Below are 19,410 nucleotides of genomic sequence, written 5' to 3' on the forward strand. Positions count from 1 at the left end.
CCTGAGTGACAGCGGTGTGAGTTGTCGGAACTTTTACTTTTCACTCCTAATTTGCTTTGTGTCCTTATATTTCTAATGTCGGGAGAGAGAAAACATTTTAATTAAAAGTATTTCTGCAATGGATGATTCGTGACTTTAAAAAATAAACAGAGAATGGATAGTAAACAAAAACGTTCACCTTATTATACCGACAAACTATATAGCATGATTGTCCCACGGTAAAATAGTCTTTAATTAAATTTGACTGTTAACAATTATGTTACCAATTAGTATTCAGAAACTGGCTAAGGAGAAATTTTTTACAGGGCATGGAAAATGTGTAGATGTAAATGACATTTAAAATATCCAGTGGAGGGGAAACCGGAGGAAGATGGTCAAAAGATACAAACTTCCAGAAATAACACAAATAAGTACTGGGGATGTAATGTACAATACGATGACTATAGTTAACAGTGCTGTGTAAATTGTGGGAAAGTTATTAAAAGAGTAGGTCCTACGAGTTTTCATCACAAGGAGAACATTTTTTTCGTTTCTTCTTACTGTGTTTACGTGAGTAACGGACGTTAACGAAACCCTCTGGGATAATCATTTCACGATATGTAACCATCAAGACACCATGCTGTACGCCTTATCCAGTGATGCTGCCAATATTTCTCAATAAACTGAGAAGAGTCCCAAATACTTAACGAAGAAGCACATTACTTTTGATGATGTAATTTTATGGTTTGGGATTGACGTAGCCGATCCTGTCCCCGGCTGGGACAGTTGTGAGGGTAGAGAGCCTGAGACGGCTTTTTTAAGTGGTAGTATTTATGTTGAATACTGAATAGTCACTGCTTCGTGAATACAAAGACAAGTAACACACCTTTTACAGAATTGTACACATACACAAATGTTACCCTCAGTGGTATTTCTAAGAGTGTGGTGCATGAATGATCCGCATCAAAAGAGCTGGAAAAGAAACAAAATAAACGCTGATTCCTAGGTTTCATCCCCAGTGGAACCAGCACAAGTCTTTGAGCCTGAGGCCAGGGATCTGCCCTTAGGCCTGCATGGTTACTATGCATAATGACATTTGAAAACCACCTATGGGATAGGACAGAGGACAGGTGAGCACTTCCATAGAATTATTCTATTTGCTGAGATAAAGAAATCCTGAGAATGTGAACGCAGAATATGCGAATCCCTATAGTGCATCTGGGAGACAAACTGTAGTCTCTTCCCTATTCAGACCTCATTTCCTTTCTCAACAATGCCATCTGCTGTAATCAGCAACCAGTCACAGAGCTGTTCCTTCAGTTATTTATTCATTTGTGCCTATCAGCTTGATGGATAGAGGAGCAGGCCTGGGGGCCTGGGAGCCTATGACCTACTTAGCAGTCCTGGTCTCTCCTGCCTTCGCTTTTACCCCCAGGGAATTCTGCAGGGGACCATTGATTTTGAGTTGGTTTAGACTAGAGATGGCAAAATCGGTCTTAATGTAGCCTGTATAATTGTATTTAGTACCAATCAGGAAGGGCGTTGTGAAATACAAGTGTGTTTGCTGTTCACATTCTCCTGTTACAAGAAAGATTTCAGTTTACCAAGAAATATGAGAAGATAAATTCTTCCTCCCTTACTCTCCACCCCCTTCACCCCTGACAAACAACATCATTGAACTTGAGTTAATTTTCCTTAGAGAACTTCACTTGTCCTCCTCTTATTTTAAGCTATAGCTTTGTGGTCTTTGTTATTGAACTTGTGAATTATAGTCTCCTGAAGCAATAGGAGCTTTAGGTCTTCGCTGAGAGTCTCTTTATGCCATTCTTACAGACATACATTCTCACTAAACCTTGTTCTTCACATTTCTAGAGCAAGTGAAGTCCATTCTTGTCCCAACACCTGCTGCCTTCCTGGATTTATGCATCACTTGAGTTCATCACAGCCTGGCCTCAGGGTGTATTTTGGAATGAAATTTTAAAATGGACAGGCCATTCAATTGTTGTTAAGCAACCCAAATTACTTTTTACATTTGTGTGAAGAATGCTGAAGTTTTGCTATACCGACAGGAGGGGCCGGGATGGATGGCTGGTGATGCTGCTGGTGTAGCAACAGAGGCAGGAGCGAGGGGAGTTGGGTTAGGTTGCATTCCAGGCACACAGTTCAGAAAGAGCAGGAGGGAGCTGGAGAGAGACCTCGCTACCAACTCAGACCGTAAACAAGTAAAAATACGTCCCCTTTGTCCTGAAGGTTAAACTTGCTGAAGAGGCAGTGAGGTACAATTATTAATAATTCGGGCTGAGCGTGACATTACCTAGGTTTAGGATTCTGACTTGACCATTTCCCAGCTGTGGCCTTTGGTATGTTGCATTACATCTTTGTCCCTCAGTTTCCTGTTCTGAAATGTGAAATGGGTCATTACCTCTGACTTACAAGTTTGGGAGATCGAAATAGTGAGTTTCAGAGTCTGGCCCTTATTAAGCACTCAACAAGCAATACCAATCACATTTATTAATAAGAGGAAATTAAAGGCATAACTTGAGGCCAGTAACTAAGTCTTTACACCTCATTTGTTCTGCTTGATTTGGAATTCGAGTACTAGTTTGTTTTAAATAGATTTAGGTTGAACTGTATGAAACTGCTGATATTCAGCTATTCTGACCATAAAACTAGTGATATTATTTGGTTCAGCAAATAGTTATAGCTCTATATGTATATTCATAGATATCTCATCAGTCTTAATACATTCAGTCCTTTTAGGTAAATATTATTTTCATCTATGAAAGCACATCTCAAAGAAATGAAGTGACTTCCCCAGTGTCACAAAGTATCAGTGAGGCATGAACACTACTTCCAGCATCAGGCTTGGATTCTTGGATCCTGCTTTCTTTCTAAGATATCTCCGGAACACACACTGAGCTGGGGAGAATATTTATCATTCTTGTTCCAAGTCACCATCATCTCTTGCCATAGTCTCTCCAATTCCTTATCTCCTCACTCTTTCTCTCTAAATACTATTGTCTATATAGAAGCCAGTGCAATCTCTTTACATTGTACATCAGATCATGGGGTAAAATCCCTCCAAGGGCCTCTGTTCAATTGTGTTAAAATCAGATTCCTTACCGAGGCTCACCAGGCCTGGCTTCTGTCTGCCTCCCTGTACCTTTCTTCTACCATTCACCGTCCTATCACTTTCCTGTGGACAAATGACCCCTTGCTTTTCTTCAAGTGCCCATGCTGGTCCTGCCTCGAGCCTGTGTGTGCGCTGTGCTCTCTGCCTAGATCTTTGCCTGATTCCCTCCTTCCCTCATCCCACCAGGGTGCAAACACCACCTGTTCAAGAGGCCTTACCTGACCTCCCTTCCTAATGCTGTGCCATCCCCTTCGGTCGGTGCTAACTCTGTTCCATTGGACTGTTTGTCAGATTCATTGTTTCTGTATTTTTTCTACTCGATGTCATTGATCATCACCTGGTGTATATTTACATGTGCATTTGTTTACTTTCTGTCTCATCCGTGTAGCTTCCACGAAATCCGTCATTTGTGTTCACCCTCGGGACTAAAATAGAATATACTCTTTGACACATAGAAGCTACTGAATATTGTTAAACTGAAGGATGAATAAATACATTTACTACTGAGTTATAAATTATATGTACTATAAAACTTACACAAGATATAATTTCTTTAAAAAGAACACCACAAAAGTAAATAAAAATAAAAGTTTAACATCTTATTCTGTACCTTAATGTAGTGTTTTGCTCACCTTTGGGGTACTCTATCAAACAGAGAGGTCAGCATGGCAAAGGGGAATCACCAGCCTTTGCCCACCTTTTGCGTTACTGAATGGCTATTCTAGTAGCGTTCCATTTACGTTACATATCTATTCTATTTAGCTTGCTTTAGATAAAGTTTTCTCTTTAGAAAAAAATATAATGGAGATATAATTGACATATACCATTATATTAGTTTCAGGTACACAACATAATGAATCTGTATTTGAAAATATTGCAAAACAATCAGCACAGTAAGCCCAGTGGACATCCACTACTATATATCGTTACAATTTTTTATTGTGATGAGGACTTTTAAGAACTACTTTCTTAGCAAATTTTGAGTATGCAATACAAGTATTATCAACTATAGTTATCATGCTGTACATTTACAGGTACGTTTATTTTGATATAACATTTATTTTTTGCTGGTCATCTGTACCTTTTGACAAACTTCACTTATTTTTCCCACTGCCAACCCTACCTCTGGCAACTACCAAACTGTTTTCTGTACCTATGAGTTCATTTTTTTTTTAGATTCCACATATAGGTGAGATCACGGGATACTTGTCACTCTGTCTGACTTATTTTGCTCAGCATAATGCCCTGAAGGTCTATCCACGTTACTACAAATTGCAAGATTTTATTCTTTTTTTATGGATGAATAATTTTCCATTGTATACACTATATATCACATTCTCTTTGTCCATTTACACATCACTGGACACGTATGTCGTTTCCATTCTGTATGCTACATAAAGCTTCAATGAATGTGGAAGAGCAGGTAGCTTCTCACGTTAGTGTCTTCGTTTTCTTTGGATAGATACCCAGAATCTGCTAGATCACATAGGAATACTATTTTTAATTTTTTGAGAAACTTCCATACTGTTTTGCACTTCCACCAACAGTGCACAAATTTTCCCTTTTCTCCACATGCTTGAAAACTTTTTAAATTTTATTTATTTCTTTATTTTTCGTATTGACACTACTGTAGATGTGCCCATTTCCACCACCCCCCCTTGCCTACCTCCATCTAGTCCCCTTCCCCCTTCTCTACAGCCATCACCACACTGTTGTCTGTGTCCATGGGTTGTGCATACCTATGTTTTCAGCTAATCCCTCCCCCTTCTTTCATTCAGTTCCCCCCTCGCCCTCCCGTCTGACAGCTATCAGTCTGTTCCATGTGTCCATGTTTCTGTTTCTGTTTTGTCAGTTTATTTTGTTTATTAGATTCCACGAATAAATGAGATAGTATATTTGTCTTTTCCTGACTGGCTTATTTCACTTAGCGTAATAATCTGCAGTCCCATCCATGCTGCTGCAAAAGGTAAAATGCCTTCTGTTTCATGGCTGCATAGTATTCCATTGTGTATATCTACCACAGCTTTTTCATGCACTCACCTACTGATGGGCTCTTGGGCTGTTTCCAGATCTTGGCTGTTGTAAATAATGCTGCTATGAACATAAGGGCTTATATATTCTTTCTGATTAGTGTTTTGGGATTCTTACGATATATTCCTAGATGTGGCATCATCCGGGTCAAAAAGCAGTCCCATTTTTAATTTTTTTTAAGAAAACACCATACTGCTTTCCGCAGTGGCTGCATCAGTCTGCATTCCTGCCAACAGTGCAGTAGGCTCCCCCTTTTCCCCACATCCTCACCAGCACTTGTTGTTTGTTGATTTATTGATGACAGCCATTCTGACAGGTGTGAGGTGATACCTCATTGTGGTTTTAATTTGCATTTCCCAGATGAAGATTTATATTGAGCATTTTTTTCATGTCTATTGGCCATCTGTATGTCCTCTTTGAAGAAGTGTCTATTCAAGTCCTTTGCCTACTTTTTAATTGGATTGTTTGTTTTCTTGGTGTTTAGTTGACTCCTAGGGCAAGGGAAATAAAGGAAAAAAATAAACAAATGGGACTATATCAAACTAAAAACTTCTTCACAGCAAAAGAAACCATCAACAGAATGAAAAGGGAACCATTGTATGGGAGGATGTATTTGAAAATGATACATCTGATAAGGGGTTAATTTTCAAAATATATAAAGAACTTATATATTAAGAACAACTTAACACCAGGAAAACTTTTTTTAAAAAATAATAGCCATTCTGACAGATGTGAGGTAGTATCTTATTGCAGCTTTAATTTGCATTTTCCTAATAATTAATGCTGCTGTGTACCTTTACATGAGTCTGTTGTCTGTTGTCCATCTGTCTGTCTTCTTTGGAAAATGTCTATTCAGATCTTCACCCATTTTCAAACCAATTTTTTTGTGATTTTGCATTGAGTTTTGCTATTAAATTGTAAGGGGTTCATATATTTTGGATATGAACCCCTTATCAGGTACAGATTTACAAATATTTAGTAGGGTTATTTTAACTGTCTTGTTGATTTTCTTTGCTCTTCAGAAACTTTTTAGTTTGATATAGTCCCACTTATTCATTTGTTCTTGTCTTTGCTTTTGAAGTCAAAGCCAAAAACTAATCACCAGGACCAGTATCAAGGAATTTACCACTAATGTTTTTTTCTAGAAGTTTCATTTTATGCCTTACATTCAAATCTTTAATCCATTTTGAGTTACATTTTGTGTATGGCATAAAATAGTGACCCAGTTTTATCCTTCTTCAAGTAGCTGTCAAGGCATTGTTTATTTCATAAAAACTTATAAAAGCAAAGCCATTGGTTGTTCAAAACCTTGGAGGTAATTTGTGTCTGCCCTTACTTCTAATGCTCTGAATCTACTTGACCTCTCCCACATCCTGGTAGGTCTGCCACCCAAAACCCAGACCCAGATAACAGAATTTGACTTACTGGGCCAACTTACTTTTAAATTGAAGCATCTTCTGTTTCCCTAAACTTCTGATATCTGTTTTTAAATCCTGACATTTACCATCTAATTGTGCCTTATTGAAATTGTTTTGTCTTGGTTTGGTTCAACCGCATACCTCAGCAGAATGCATTTCTCTGAATTGAGTCCCCACCACTCTAGAGAGGAAATCTTTCCATCATCCAGGCTACACTGATCACACCTGCTGGCCCAGTCATGAGCTCTAATATATGAGATTGGGAAAACATATTTTATTCCTTCACTTTATAGATTAAAAACTTCAGACCAAATGAAATATAAGATTAGAGCAAAAGTCAGAACGAGAATGACTGACTACTGGGCCCACTATTATTTTTATTTTACCATGTCTCAGAAAAGCATAAAATGCATTTTATTAAAAGATAGATTATTTTTATTGCAGAAAGAACATTAATCATATTACAAGTCCAATCTTGATGTAATGCTAAAATTGCACTTTCTGATTTAAAAATTCTCAACAGTCAAATAGTTGATGTCTGCTCCCTGCAATATGATGGACGAGATATCCAGAGAAAACCTCTTTAGATAAGACACACAAATAGTTTGGGGGGGGGTGTTTTTAAAGGAAACCTTTAAGAGTCATTCTTGAGTTGTCAAACAGAAATTCAAAGAAGTAAGCTACCTCTTCAATGGTGTGTGTTCTGAGCTCACCTTCTGCTGAGATGCATTCTGCTGAAGTACGCATTTCGGTTGAGGGTGGCTTAGAGCTTTGGGTTGAATGCACCACGGGTACACTGCACAGGAGACAAACCTGCACCAGCTGGGAATTGTGAAAGTTTCACTCACAAGAGGTGAGCACATAAACCCGGCCGGCAGAGAAAGGTGGTGGTGATGCCTTTCTGCTTCGGACTTGGCTTAGAGGATGGGAAGCAGCAACTCTGGTGAAGGGCAGGGAAACCTACAGATTTCTAACCAAAGCTTTTACCTAGGCACTTTCAGAATTCTAAAGTCCTTTAACCAAAATTTTAATCCAAAATTGTTCTGGGTTGGAAATGGCCTCTGTTTCTGGATAAAATAAAGACAAATCCTCTCTAGAAAAAGTGTAGTTTAAACGCAGGCTTTAAAGTTTCACATAAATTAAGTTCCAAGAGAGTGGCTATCATCAAAAACCATAAAACACATAAGAAAATGAACCATTTTAAAGAAGAGTCAGCAGAAACAACAGATCACAAAATCAGATATGCAAGATGATAGATATTTATAAAAGAGTTATAATAGATATTTATAAAAGAGTTATAATAGATATAATAGATATTTATAAAATATGGTACCTGTGTTAACAGAAATGAAAGGGCTATTAAAATATGCTGGAGAACAGTGGGTTATTAAAATAACATACTTGATAAAGAACCACATGTAACAACTAGTGAGGAAAAACATAATTATTGAAATAAAAATTTACTGACCTGGCTTAATGATGTATGAGTGAATTAGTGAACTGGTATATGGAGCTAAGGAAATAACACTGAATGTAGCACAGAGGAAAAAAAAAACAATGGAGTATGTGAAAGAGAAGTTGAGACATAGAGAATAGGATGCTAAAGTCTTAGGAAATAATAGAAAAAAGGAAACAGTAATATCTGAAGAGAAAATGACAGGACATTTTCCATAATTAATAAAAGGTATAGATCTTCAGATTTAAGATTAATGGATCGCACACCAAAAAGATGTACAGAAATTTACTATCAGGGTCCTTCACATAAAAACATAGACTAGAAAGATAAATCTAACAAATCTGAAATGCATTTGTGAGAATAAACCAATTCTCTACAAAAGGATAAAAATATACTGAGAGCGGACTTTCAATAGCAACAGAAAAGGCTGGAAAACAGTGAGATGTTTTCTTCAAAGTGTTGAGAAAAAAATTAAGAGCGAAATAAAAATATTTGAATTAACTTATTTATTTATTTTTTGATTTTTAAATTACAGTTGACATAAAATATTATATTAGTTTCAGGTGAACGACCCCATGATTAGACATGTAAATGACTTATGAAGTGATCACCCCCATAAGTCTCACACCCATCTAATACTATGGACTATATCCCCTACGCTGTGCTTTACACTCCTGTGACTGTTCGGTAACTACCAATTTGTACTTCTTAGTCCCTTCACCTTTTTCACTCTTCACCTTAACCATCCTCCCATCTGGCAACCATCAAAATATGCTCTGTATCTGTGCGTCAGTTTCTGTTCTGCTTGTTAATTTATTTTGGTTTTTAGATTCCACAGATAAGTGAAATCATATGGCATTTGTCTTTCTCTGTGTGACTTATTTCACTCAGCACCATACCCTCTAGGTTCATCCGTGCTTTTTCAGATGACAAGACTTCATTCTTTCTTATGGATGAATTCTATTCCACTGTATATACACACCACTTCTTCTTTATCCATTACTCATTGATGGGCACTTAGTTTGCTTCCACATCCTGGCTGTTGTGAATAATGCCGCAATGAACGTATGGGTGTGTATGTCTTTCTGATTTAGTGTTTTGTGTTTTTTGGATGAATTCCCAGGAGTGGACGTGCTAGGTCCTTCTTTGTCTTTTGTTATAGCCTTTGATTTTAAAATCTATTTTGTCTGGTATAAGTATTGCTACAACAGCTTTTGGTTTGTTTGTTTCCATTTTACAAAATATCTTATTCCATCCTTTTACTTTCGGTCTGTGTGTGTCTTTCCATCTGAAGTGAGTCTCTTGTCGACGACATATATAAGGGTCTTGTTTTGTTATCCATTCCATTACCACGTGTCTTTTGATGGGAGCAGTTAAGCATTGGCATTTAAAGTAATTACTTATAGGTATCTATTTATTGCCATCTTATTATTCATATTTTTATCTTTTTTTCTTTTTCTAAGACACTATAACCTTTTTTGTAATACTGGCTTGGTGGTGATGAACTCCTTTAGGTTCTTCTTGTCTGATAAGTTATTTCTCTGTCCTTTGATTCTAAATGATAGCTTTGCTTGCCGAGGTTATAAGTTCTTGCTTTTCCTCTTTAAATATTTCTTGCAAGTGTATTCTAGCCTGCAAAATTTCTCTTGTGAAATTAGCTGGAATTCTCAAGGGTACTTCCTTGGAAGTAACTATCTGCTTTTCTCTTGCTGCTTTTAAGATTCTCTCTTTATCTTTAACCTTTGGCATTTTAATTATGATATGTCTTGGTGTGGGCTTTTTTGGGTTCACCTTGTTTGGTACTTTCTGTGCTTCCTGGACTTGTCTGTCTATTTCCTTCACCAGGTTAGGGAACTTATCTACCATTATTTTTCAAATAGGTTTCCAATTTCTTGCTCTCTCTCTTCTCATCCTAGCACCGCCATGGTGTGAATATTGGTACTCCTGAAGTTGTCCCAAAGGCTGCTGACAATATCCTCATTTTTTGGATCTTTTTTCTTTTTTGCAGCTCTGACTGGGTGTTTTCTGCTTCCTTATTTTCCAAATTGTTGATTTGATTCTCTGTTTCATCTACTCTACTGTTGATCTCCTATAATTCATTCTTTATTTCAGTTAGTGTAGTCTTCATTTCAGCCTGGTTGGTTTGTATGGTTTTCATTTCCTTTTTCATGCTGTTGAAGTTCTCACTAAATTACTTGAGCATTTTTGTATCATTGTTTTGAACCCTGTATCTGGTGATTTGTTTGCCTCCATTTGATTTGATTCTTTTTCTGAAGATTTCTCCTGTTCTCTCATTTGGGACCTGTTTCTTTGTCTACTCATTTTGTCTGCTTCCGTATATTTGTTTCTATGTATATGGTAGAACTGCTATGACTCCTGGAATTGGTAAAGTGACCTTATGTAGTACGTGTCCTGTAGGGCCCAGTGGTACAGGTCACCAGAGCTGCGTGCTTCAGGTATGCTCTCTGTGTAAGTTTTGTGCACTGTTCCCTTGTAGTTAAGCCTTGACTGCTGTTGGCACATCACTGGGAGGGATTGACTCCCAGGCTCATTGGCTGGGTGGACCGACTGCAACTACAGCAGAGGAGCTTCTGTGCTGGTGCCAACCCCATGGAACAAGACTTGCTTCCTGGGGGCTTTGGTGCCACTAAATACACCCCTTGATGTGTGTCACTTGTGGAGATGGTTGGGTTGAGATCTGGCCTGGCCTGAAGCTGTCCATTGGGTTATCTGGTTCTGGAGCATCCATGGAGGCATAAGGTCAGCCACCTCCTGCACCCTGCCAGAGGCTACCCGGCACAAGCTACAGAGTGCTCTTCAGATGGCTGCTTCTTATGTTTGGCTTGGAGGTTCCTCAGGAGAGGCTGAGCTGCAAAATGAGGCAGGCTGTTTTTAATGCTAGTCCTGGGGCCACTTAGCAAGAGGTAAGGGCTACACAGAGGCCAGATTCTGCTTGTTTGAGAGATTTTGGGAAAGTCTAAAGCATGAGCCAAGAGAAGCCACTTGTATGGAAAAACCACTGGGAACAGCTTGGGTGGGCCCACAATTTGAGTGCGGTGGGATCTCATGGAATCACCAGGGTGGGGCCAACTGGGTTAGCCAGGTTTATGGAGTCTTAGACGTCGCATCAGCCTTTGAGGGCTGTGGGAGGAAAGCTCAGAAAAGGAGCAATGGCCTCTGCCAGCACTTCTGATGGGAGGAAGCTGGCCCTCTAGCCCTCATCCTGAAGCCAGAGAATTTAGTTCTTCCCCATGTTTCCCTGGCTCCTTTCTAGCTGCTGCCCCAGGGCTGAAGCTCAGACTGAGTGAGTCTAAGTAAGTCTTCATGGGCCCTTTAAGGGGAATGCCTGGAATCCAGGAGCCCCCCCATCTGCCTCAGCCACAATCCACACTGGTTTTTTGCAGCCAGAAGTGATGGGAACTTCTCTTCTTGGCACTGGAACCCTGGCCTGGGGGACGTGGTGTGGGGCTGAGATACCTTGCTCCTCAGGCAGGCGGGATGTCAGCAGCCAAGATTTCCTCCCCTATTTTTATTTGCCACATGTTGTCATGAGACCAGCCCATTCTGCATCTCTGCCCTTCTACTAGTCTCAGTGTGGCTTTTCATTATATCTTTAGTTACAGGACTTCCTTTTAGCTGGATTTTATGTCATTCTGAATGATGGTTGCTCTGTAGTTCAGCTGTAATCTTGATGCAGTTGTGGGAGGGTGTGAGTACCACATTTACCTGCCACCTTGGTAAAGACAAAGAGATTATTTATTTTTTGAGATACATTTCAAAACCAGAAAGCATACCATATAAGGAAAAAAAACCTGATAGACCAATTTCTTTCAGTAACAAATATTCAAAAGTCCTCAACAAAATATTATCAAGTCAAATCTAGCATTGCATTAAAAAAGTGGGCTTTATGTGAGAATTGCAATGCCAGCTTTACTTGGTAGCCTACCAATACAGTTTGCCATGTTACTAAATAATACAAGAAAAACCACATGATAATTTCAAAAGATAAAGAAGAACCTGAGATAAAATTAACATCAATTCATGATTTAAAAAAAATAATAACTAAGAATTAATTCATTGAAAGTATTTAATTTTGTTTTAATAAATCATATTCAGTCTTAAAACATTGAAAGCAACCTCTGGAAATGCAGGAAGAAGATAAGAATGACCAGTGTTATCATTTCAATTTAACATGGCAAAACAGTTCTTATATACAAAAATAAAAATTAAAGTTAGGAATTACAAAGAGGAAAATAATAGTGATTATTTGTAGATGGAATGTTCATCTTCAAAGAAGACTAAAACAAAACAAAGCAGAATACAAAAAAATAAAAATCTGAATTAATAAAACAATTCAGCAATTTTATCATATTAAATTCAGTAACAAAATAATAATCCATATATCATTTTTATGTTAGGAAAAGATTTATGAAAGGTAATAAGGTAAAGAAACTAAAAGTATATCTAATTAATATATTTGAGATTAATGTGATATAGAAAATTATAAATCTTAGTAAAAGATATTAAAGAAATACTAAAAAGGGGGAGAGATAAATTGATAAATAGAAAGAATCAATATTAAAATAACACTTCACCTCAAAATGACCCATTGATTAAATTCAATTCCAACCAAAAAACCCTTAAACGTTTTTATGAAACCTACAAGGTGATTCTAATACTTTTTAAAAAATAAAATGCCAGGACTTAATTCTAAAAAAGAAAAATAGTTTGCCCCCCTACAATTTATCACAATCTAATAAGAAAAATGCACAAGCTGGCCAATGGAAGAAACCAGAGAAAGAAACCTGTGTTTATATAAAACTTAAACTATGGTGGGGACGACAATACAGGCCCTACAACCAGGATGAGATTACATGCAGAGAGATGGGATATTGAATTACTATTATTTTTAATCCAAATGAAATGAGGACTACATCGTGAAAGCCACGCAGTAAAAATTTAGAAGACAAGTGTGGGGGGATATATTAATGATGTCATATAAATACGCTATTGTAAGCGATTCCTCAAAACACTACCATAAAAAAACCTTAATTAATTAACTACATTAAAGGTAAGAACTTCTTTTCATTAGAAAAGTTACTGTAGAATGAAAAAAGCAAGTCAAAAACAAAGAGAAAATATTTGTCACGTGTTAATGGCAAAAGGTTCATATCTAGCACTTGCAGCTAATTTCTCAAAGTAAAATTTTTAAAAGATAAGCAACTCAACAGAAACATTAGCTGAAAGTCATCCTAAAAGATGAAACTAAAATATTGTAATCGATAATGCTAAAATGCATTAGTAAAGTAAAGAAATGCAAATTAAAAGTATAATGAGATGCTCTTTTGAAAGCAAATGTTCATCAACCTTCAGTTCTCGCGGTTCAATTCTCGCGGTTCCAGGACTGATGACCGTGAGGAGCAGCCTGGAATCCGTGGCACCGCTGGTGGAACTATAAACAGTCACAAGCATTTGAAAAGCAGTTTGAATCGTTCATCTTCAAAGCTCATTATACACATTCTATATTCTAGCGATTGCACTACTATTAGTGTCGTTAGCTAGATATCAATAAAGTTTGAAAACTGCAAAATCATATAAAGTATAAAGTAAATGTCTGCTTTTCTCTCACATTTATCAACTCAATTTTATAGAAACAATCATTGTTTTACACAGTTCTGTATTTAATGTGAATTTTCTATGTGGTTTCTCACAGAATTCCTATATACATATATGAATATAATTATATTACATTTTTATATGCCAACACAATATATTGGATCTCATTGTTTCTGTGACTCACTTTTTAAAAATTTAATAATACACACTGAATACAGATTCTGGCAGAAGGAAGGCCTACTTGAGCATGGTTGATAAGGTAATAATGTGGGTGTAATAATTTATAGTTTTAATTTGAACATTTCACCTAAAATATCATATGGTGTGCTTGACTGTGATATCGTTATGTTACAGAATTACATGCTTATGATTCTGTGCTAAAATACTTTGTAATAAAAAAGAGGTGTTATTTGTGCCAGACTCTATATTTTTTGTTTGTATGTTACCATATATAGATATATAGCTTTTTATGTTAGAAAAAATAATTTCAAACTCCTTTAAAAGTTGCAAGAATGCCTATATTCTTTGCACATAATGTTATTAGTTGGCTAGGGCTGCCATAACAGAATACAGACCGGGTCACGTAAACAACACAAATCTATTTTCTCACAATTCCGGAGGCTAGAAGTCCCAGATCAAGGGGTTAGCGGGTTCAAGTTCTCCTGAGGCCTCTCATGGAGGCTTGCAGATGGCCGCCTTCCTGTGGTGTCTCCACACGCTCTTTCCTCTGTGCACGCTTCTCTCCGGAATGTCACTGTGTATTCAGATTTTCTCTGACACCAGTAAGACTGGATTAGGTCCCACCCACAGGAACTCATTTCAATTTAATTCCCTCTTTAAAGGCACTACCTCCTAATACAGCTATATTTAGAAGTACTGGGGGTTAAGACTTCAACCTATGAATTTTGAAGGGACAACTTAGCCCCTCATACCCAGGCACACCAGTGTTAACATCCTGTCACATTTATAGTATTACTCTATTTTATACATATTGCTACTTTTTTTTTATTCCTGACTGTTGGGGAGTAAGTTGCAATGTAACACAATATATTCATTTGCATCTTAGTAGTTCAGTGTGCATTTTCAAAAAAACAAGGACACACTCCTCAAAAACCACAGTCTCATCATCAGAATTAGAAAATCAACATTGAGATAATACCACCTTCTGATTCAAAGACGCATTCGACTTCCTCTGTTTGTCCTCAAAAGGCCCTTATACACTTATGGTTCTACCCAAAATCCTGTGTGGTGTTTAGTTGTCAAGTGTCTCTAATAACCTTTAATTTGGAAATACATCCGGTCGTTTGCTTATTTTTCTATCACCTGGACGTTCTTGACCAGAGCAGAGCAGTTATTTGCAGGATCTCGCTCCCTTACGCTCTGTGCAAAGCTCCTGACATCAGGTGCAGATGGGGAAACTTCTGTAGGGATGTCGCAGCAGTGACATTAGCTCCTGTCAGGGTGCCACAGCAGAAAATACTCAGTGACATTCCATCTCATTTCTAGTGAGACTGAGTTTTATCATGTATTTAAAATGGTGTTTGCAAGGGGTTTTTTTTTTACACTAATATTAACTGGTAAGCATTTTTATTTATTAACGTTATTTGATATTTTACTGCTTGGTAGACTTTTCCTTTCTCTGTTATTTATTTATTTGTGTATTTATGCATTCATTATGCAGACCATTGTGGTCTCGTGCATTCCAGCTCCTTTCATTATATTCTGCTCTTCCCAATAGTCACTTGTTTTGATGCTCAAGTTGCTCTGTATTTGGTTTTCGAACAGGTTCCCACATCCTTTTGATAAGTCTGTTTGTTGTGTTGTATGAACAAAGATTGGGGTTGGGGAAGGAGAGAAGGTAGGGCATGCGGCTCAAGTGTTTCATAGAGTGGACCTTTGCAATGACCTCTTTCCGACCCAGAGCCCACACCTGCCGGCGCGGATCTCAGAGCGCCACCAGAGGAGCCCTGCCTGGAAGAATAACCCTCACCTCTGCAGACAGTGTCGTCTCTTTTTATCTCCTACTGAGACCCCTCCCCTCCGCTCTGCTCACGCCCCTCATTGAGTCTTTTGGCTTTCTACCTCCCAGACATATTTCTGGTTTTCTCCTGCAGATGATCTCTTCCCCACGTTTTATTGAAAGTAAAAAGAAGCTGCTTTTCAAACAGAGTTATAGGATTGGCATACAACATTACATCATACCTTCATATTTACATAGCTTGTTTACATTATTCAAGGGGGGGTCTTTTCATCTGCCTTCATATAGGTACTCTAATGAAGAAAGAAAAATCATTATCCCTAAATTAAAAAAATGAAAATGTTGACATTGAATATATTTATTGTATTCCCAAGTTCATAAAATAAGCAGATGATGCAGCCAGGCACTAAAATCCATGGCTTCTGACCGTGACTCTCTGAGCTTCCTTTTCTTTATTTGTGGGAAGACAGGGTCAGTGCATGATCTCCACTTTGAGGTTTTATGACTCAGTGAGTTCTTAGCCAGCCACTTTCCACCTGTGCTGGGCATTCTTATTTAAAAAGAAAAGAAGTCAGGCTTATCACACGGCCTTGAGTGCTTATCATAGAATGATGCAAATTCAATCATCTGATAGCAATATTCTCTGCGTGATAAGCCAGAGAGGGGGTCATCAGGCTGTGTGTCCAGCTTGCTTCTTAGATACCTGGAATGGCCCTGTACCCAGATGTCCCTGTCACAGCCAAGTGCAGCACGGTGTAGGCTGAGCCACCTGAGGTCACTCAGACAGCTCACAGTCCCGTCGTAACAGCAGGATGCAAGTGAGCATTGCTTTAAGATTGAAAACAGTTTTCTCTCACAGGAAAGAGCCACACTGGTAGTAGTAATTGGACTTTGGGTATTAAAAATATTGCCCAAATCTAAATGATGTTATTTGTTATCAATGATTACTCCACTGGTGCATTTGGGAAGGGGGACATGGAAGTAGTTTTTATCTCATTAGCATGCCTTCACTGGTAACTGTTTGTAATATTAGTTCCCTTTGATCTTCCATTTGATTATAATGTGCACAACTGATATAATCTGTTATTATTTCCATTAATAACTAAGTATCTCTTGTGGCTGACAAGGCAATTTGTTATTATCAGGCTGCCTTTGTGCAGTACAGAAAGGGTTCCGCCCGCTCCCCCACCCAGCCTGTGGAAAACAACAGGCGTGAATCTGCTCTCAGCGGCCTGCAGAGGCTGCCCCCATCCCCGGGGTCCTGTGAGAGCCGCAGGACAAAGATGGGCAACACCCTGGCAGGGAGATGGAGCATCAGGGGTGGAGATTCTAATCTAAACACAATTTCTATCGCAGCGTCTTCAGCAAATGGGGCGATCTAGCCCCGAGCACCTTCTGCTGACCCTAGTTAATTCTCCTGAGGTTTAAGTTGGGCAAGAGAAGGGCGATAAGGATGCAAGGCGGGAGTGGCGGTACAGCCGAAGTGTCTCTGGCAGCAAGCAAAGTGTATTTTCATTGTCCTGTCCTCGGCATCTCAGGCTCCCCGAATCTGAGTTTTGGCAGATTACGATGGTGAAAGATTTGCAACTCAGGAGACATTATTGTCAGGGTTCTATATTTGCCTTGCATTAATGTGTTTGCCATCCACATTCCCAGAGATGCTGAGATGTCTGACAAACTTTGACACATAGTTGGATAATTTTCCTCCTCTTCCCAAATGACTCCACCTCCAAGGACAACTCTGTGGCTGATTAATTAAGAGAGAAAAGACAGTGAGTGGAGTCGGTTCGAGGTATGACAAGTACATATCTTTTAAGTATCTCAATAGAATGGGAGTATTTCAAAACACAAACTTTTTCTAATGGATGGATTTGACACCTTGGCTGTGACATACATCGGTAGACATTTCTTTTTCTAAATCTATGGGTTTGCCTGGCAGCTTATATTCTTGGAAGCCTTACTTGTTATGACTATAACTGAACCGCCTCTAACGACAGCGCAGAGAAGGCGAGGGAGCTATTTAAAGGGGCAAAGTCAGTCGAAGGCAGCTGTTAACAACTACTGGTGAGGTCTTGTCTCTGGGTGTATGTTCTGCTGCATGACAGACACTGGGGACCTCTGCCCGTGATCACCAAAAGCCATGCACTGCCCTGTTTGGATTGTTAGAAAGAATGGAGAGGAAAGAAGGATTTGCATAAGTCAGGTGGTCCTGTGGGATCCTTTCAGGTCAGCGCTGCCCTCTGCTTTGGGATGCTCTTTTGACCTTGAGGTTACTAAGTTCACGGCAGAGACCCCTCATGGGCCACATGGATAAGTGCAGTTTCAGCAGGTCTTGCCCCCACCGACTCCAGCTATGTCATCCACCCAGATCACGCCCAAGCTGGCACCACATCCTCTAGGCTGGGTTAGAGCAAACTGAACCCTCTTCCTGCGAAGGGCTTGCACAAGGAGAGCTCCTCCGAAAGAGAAGGCTCGGCCACTTAGATGGTGCCTGGCTGTGCTGAGACGTGTTCACTCGGCCCTGTGTTGACAACAACCAAGAAATGGAAAGTGGCCACCTTTCCCTTCCTGCCCAATAGGGGTCTTCTCTGAGAGAGGAGCTTTCCTCTTGCTTTCGGTCTATGCTATGCTTCAGGACGAGTCTTGTACTTTGCTATTTAAAAATAAGCAACAAGGCAAACATTTCAGGACCCCAGGAATCCAGACAAGTCAGAGCATTTTTCTTGGGAAACTTTGGTATCTACACAAAATGAGACTCAACAACATTTAGATTTCATTCATGATGATTTCAGCCATGCTTCTTGTGAGGTTTGTTCTTTTTCGAACATCCATGGTTTTGTTTTTGTTTTTATTTTTGTTTCTTGGAGGGGATGGGAACCAGAGAGGTGCAGACCAGAGATTTGTCCACACAACTTAATATTCTGACCTCTATTTCTTATCTACCTGGATACAGAAACGTTTGGCAGCCCTGAGACTCCCTCGTGACTCCCTTCACTTTAGCTCAGGGTAGGCAGTAAGCAGACTCTTCATCACCGAAAAACATTAAACACTAAGCAGGGACTGCGCGTTCCATTTGTCGTAAGGTGCGAAATTCATCTTCTGGGAAAGCAGCTCGGAGATCTTGCTGTGACTCACTTTAGTGTAATAGAAATCAGTCGTGATTTGTTAATTCCATTTGTCCCTTCACAAGAAGGGAAAAATCATTAGTTGCATAGGGGTGGCACAGGTTTTTCAGCCCATAAACTGAAATTTGACCAATGTTCTTTCAAAATAGAACCTGGAAGTAGATGCCATCATTCAAATTTTACTCATATAGGAACCATGTTCAGAGAAGCTGATTAACTTCCCCCAAGTTTGACCATTTTTTAGGGGTAGAAACACCTTTGAAAACAAGGCTGAGATTCTCCATGCTAGTACATATTGTTCCCCTATTAATTTCTTCCTTGAAACAAGACAAGAAAAAGCTATAAAATTTGGAGTGAACTAGGCTCAGGCTGATTTTTGGAGTAATATGTTTCCTGACATGAAACATCTAACTTTTATTGAGTTGAGTCATAATCCCCGTAGGAGGTGTTGGAGAGACCGAACAAGACTTCGACTAATTACTACATGTAATTATTTGTTGAGCTGTTATTATTCTAACTGCATGTTAGAGAGCATTATTTAAAATCTATTCCAGAATATAATTTGTGAAAATTGATTGATGTAACTTTATTATCAATATAAAAACACTCATTTTTAGTTTTGAGGCATGTACTAGTGAGTCACCACTAGAAACCGGAAGAATGTGGTCTCTTAG

Source organism: Desmodus rotundus, chromosome 7 (assembly GCF_022682495.2).
Source record: "Desmodus rotundus isolate HL8 chromosome 7, HLdesRot8A.1, whole genome shotgun sequence".
In the NCBI taxonomy this organism is placed as follows: Eukaryota; Metazoa; Chordata; class Mammalia; order Chiroptera; family Phyllostomidae; genus Desmodus; species Desmodus rotundus.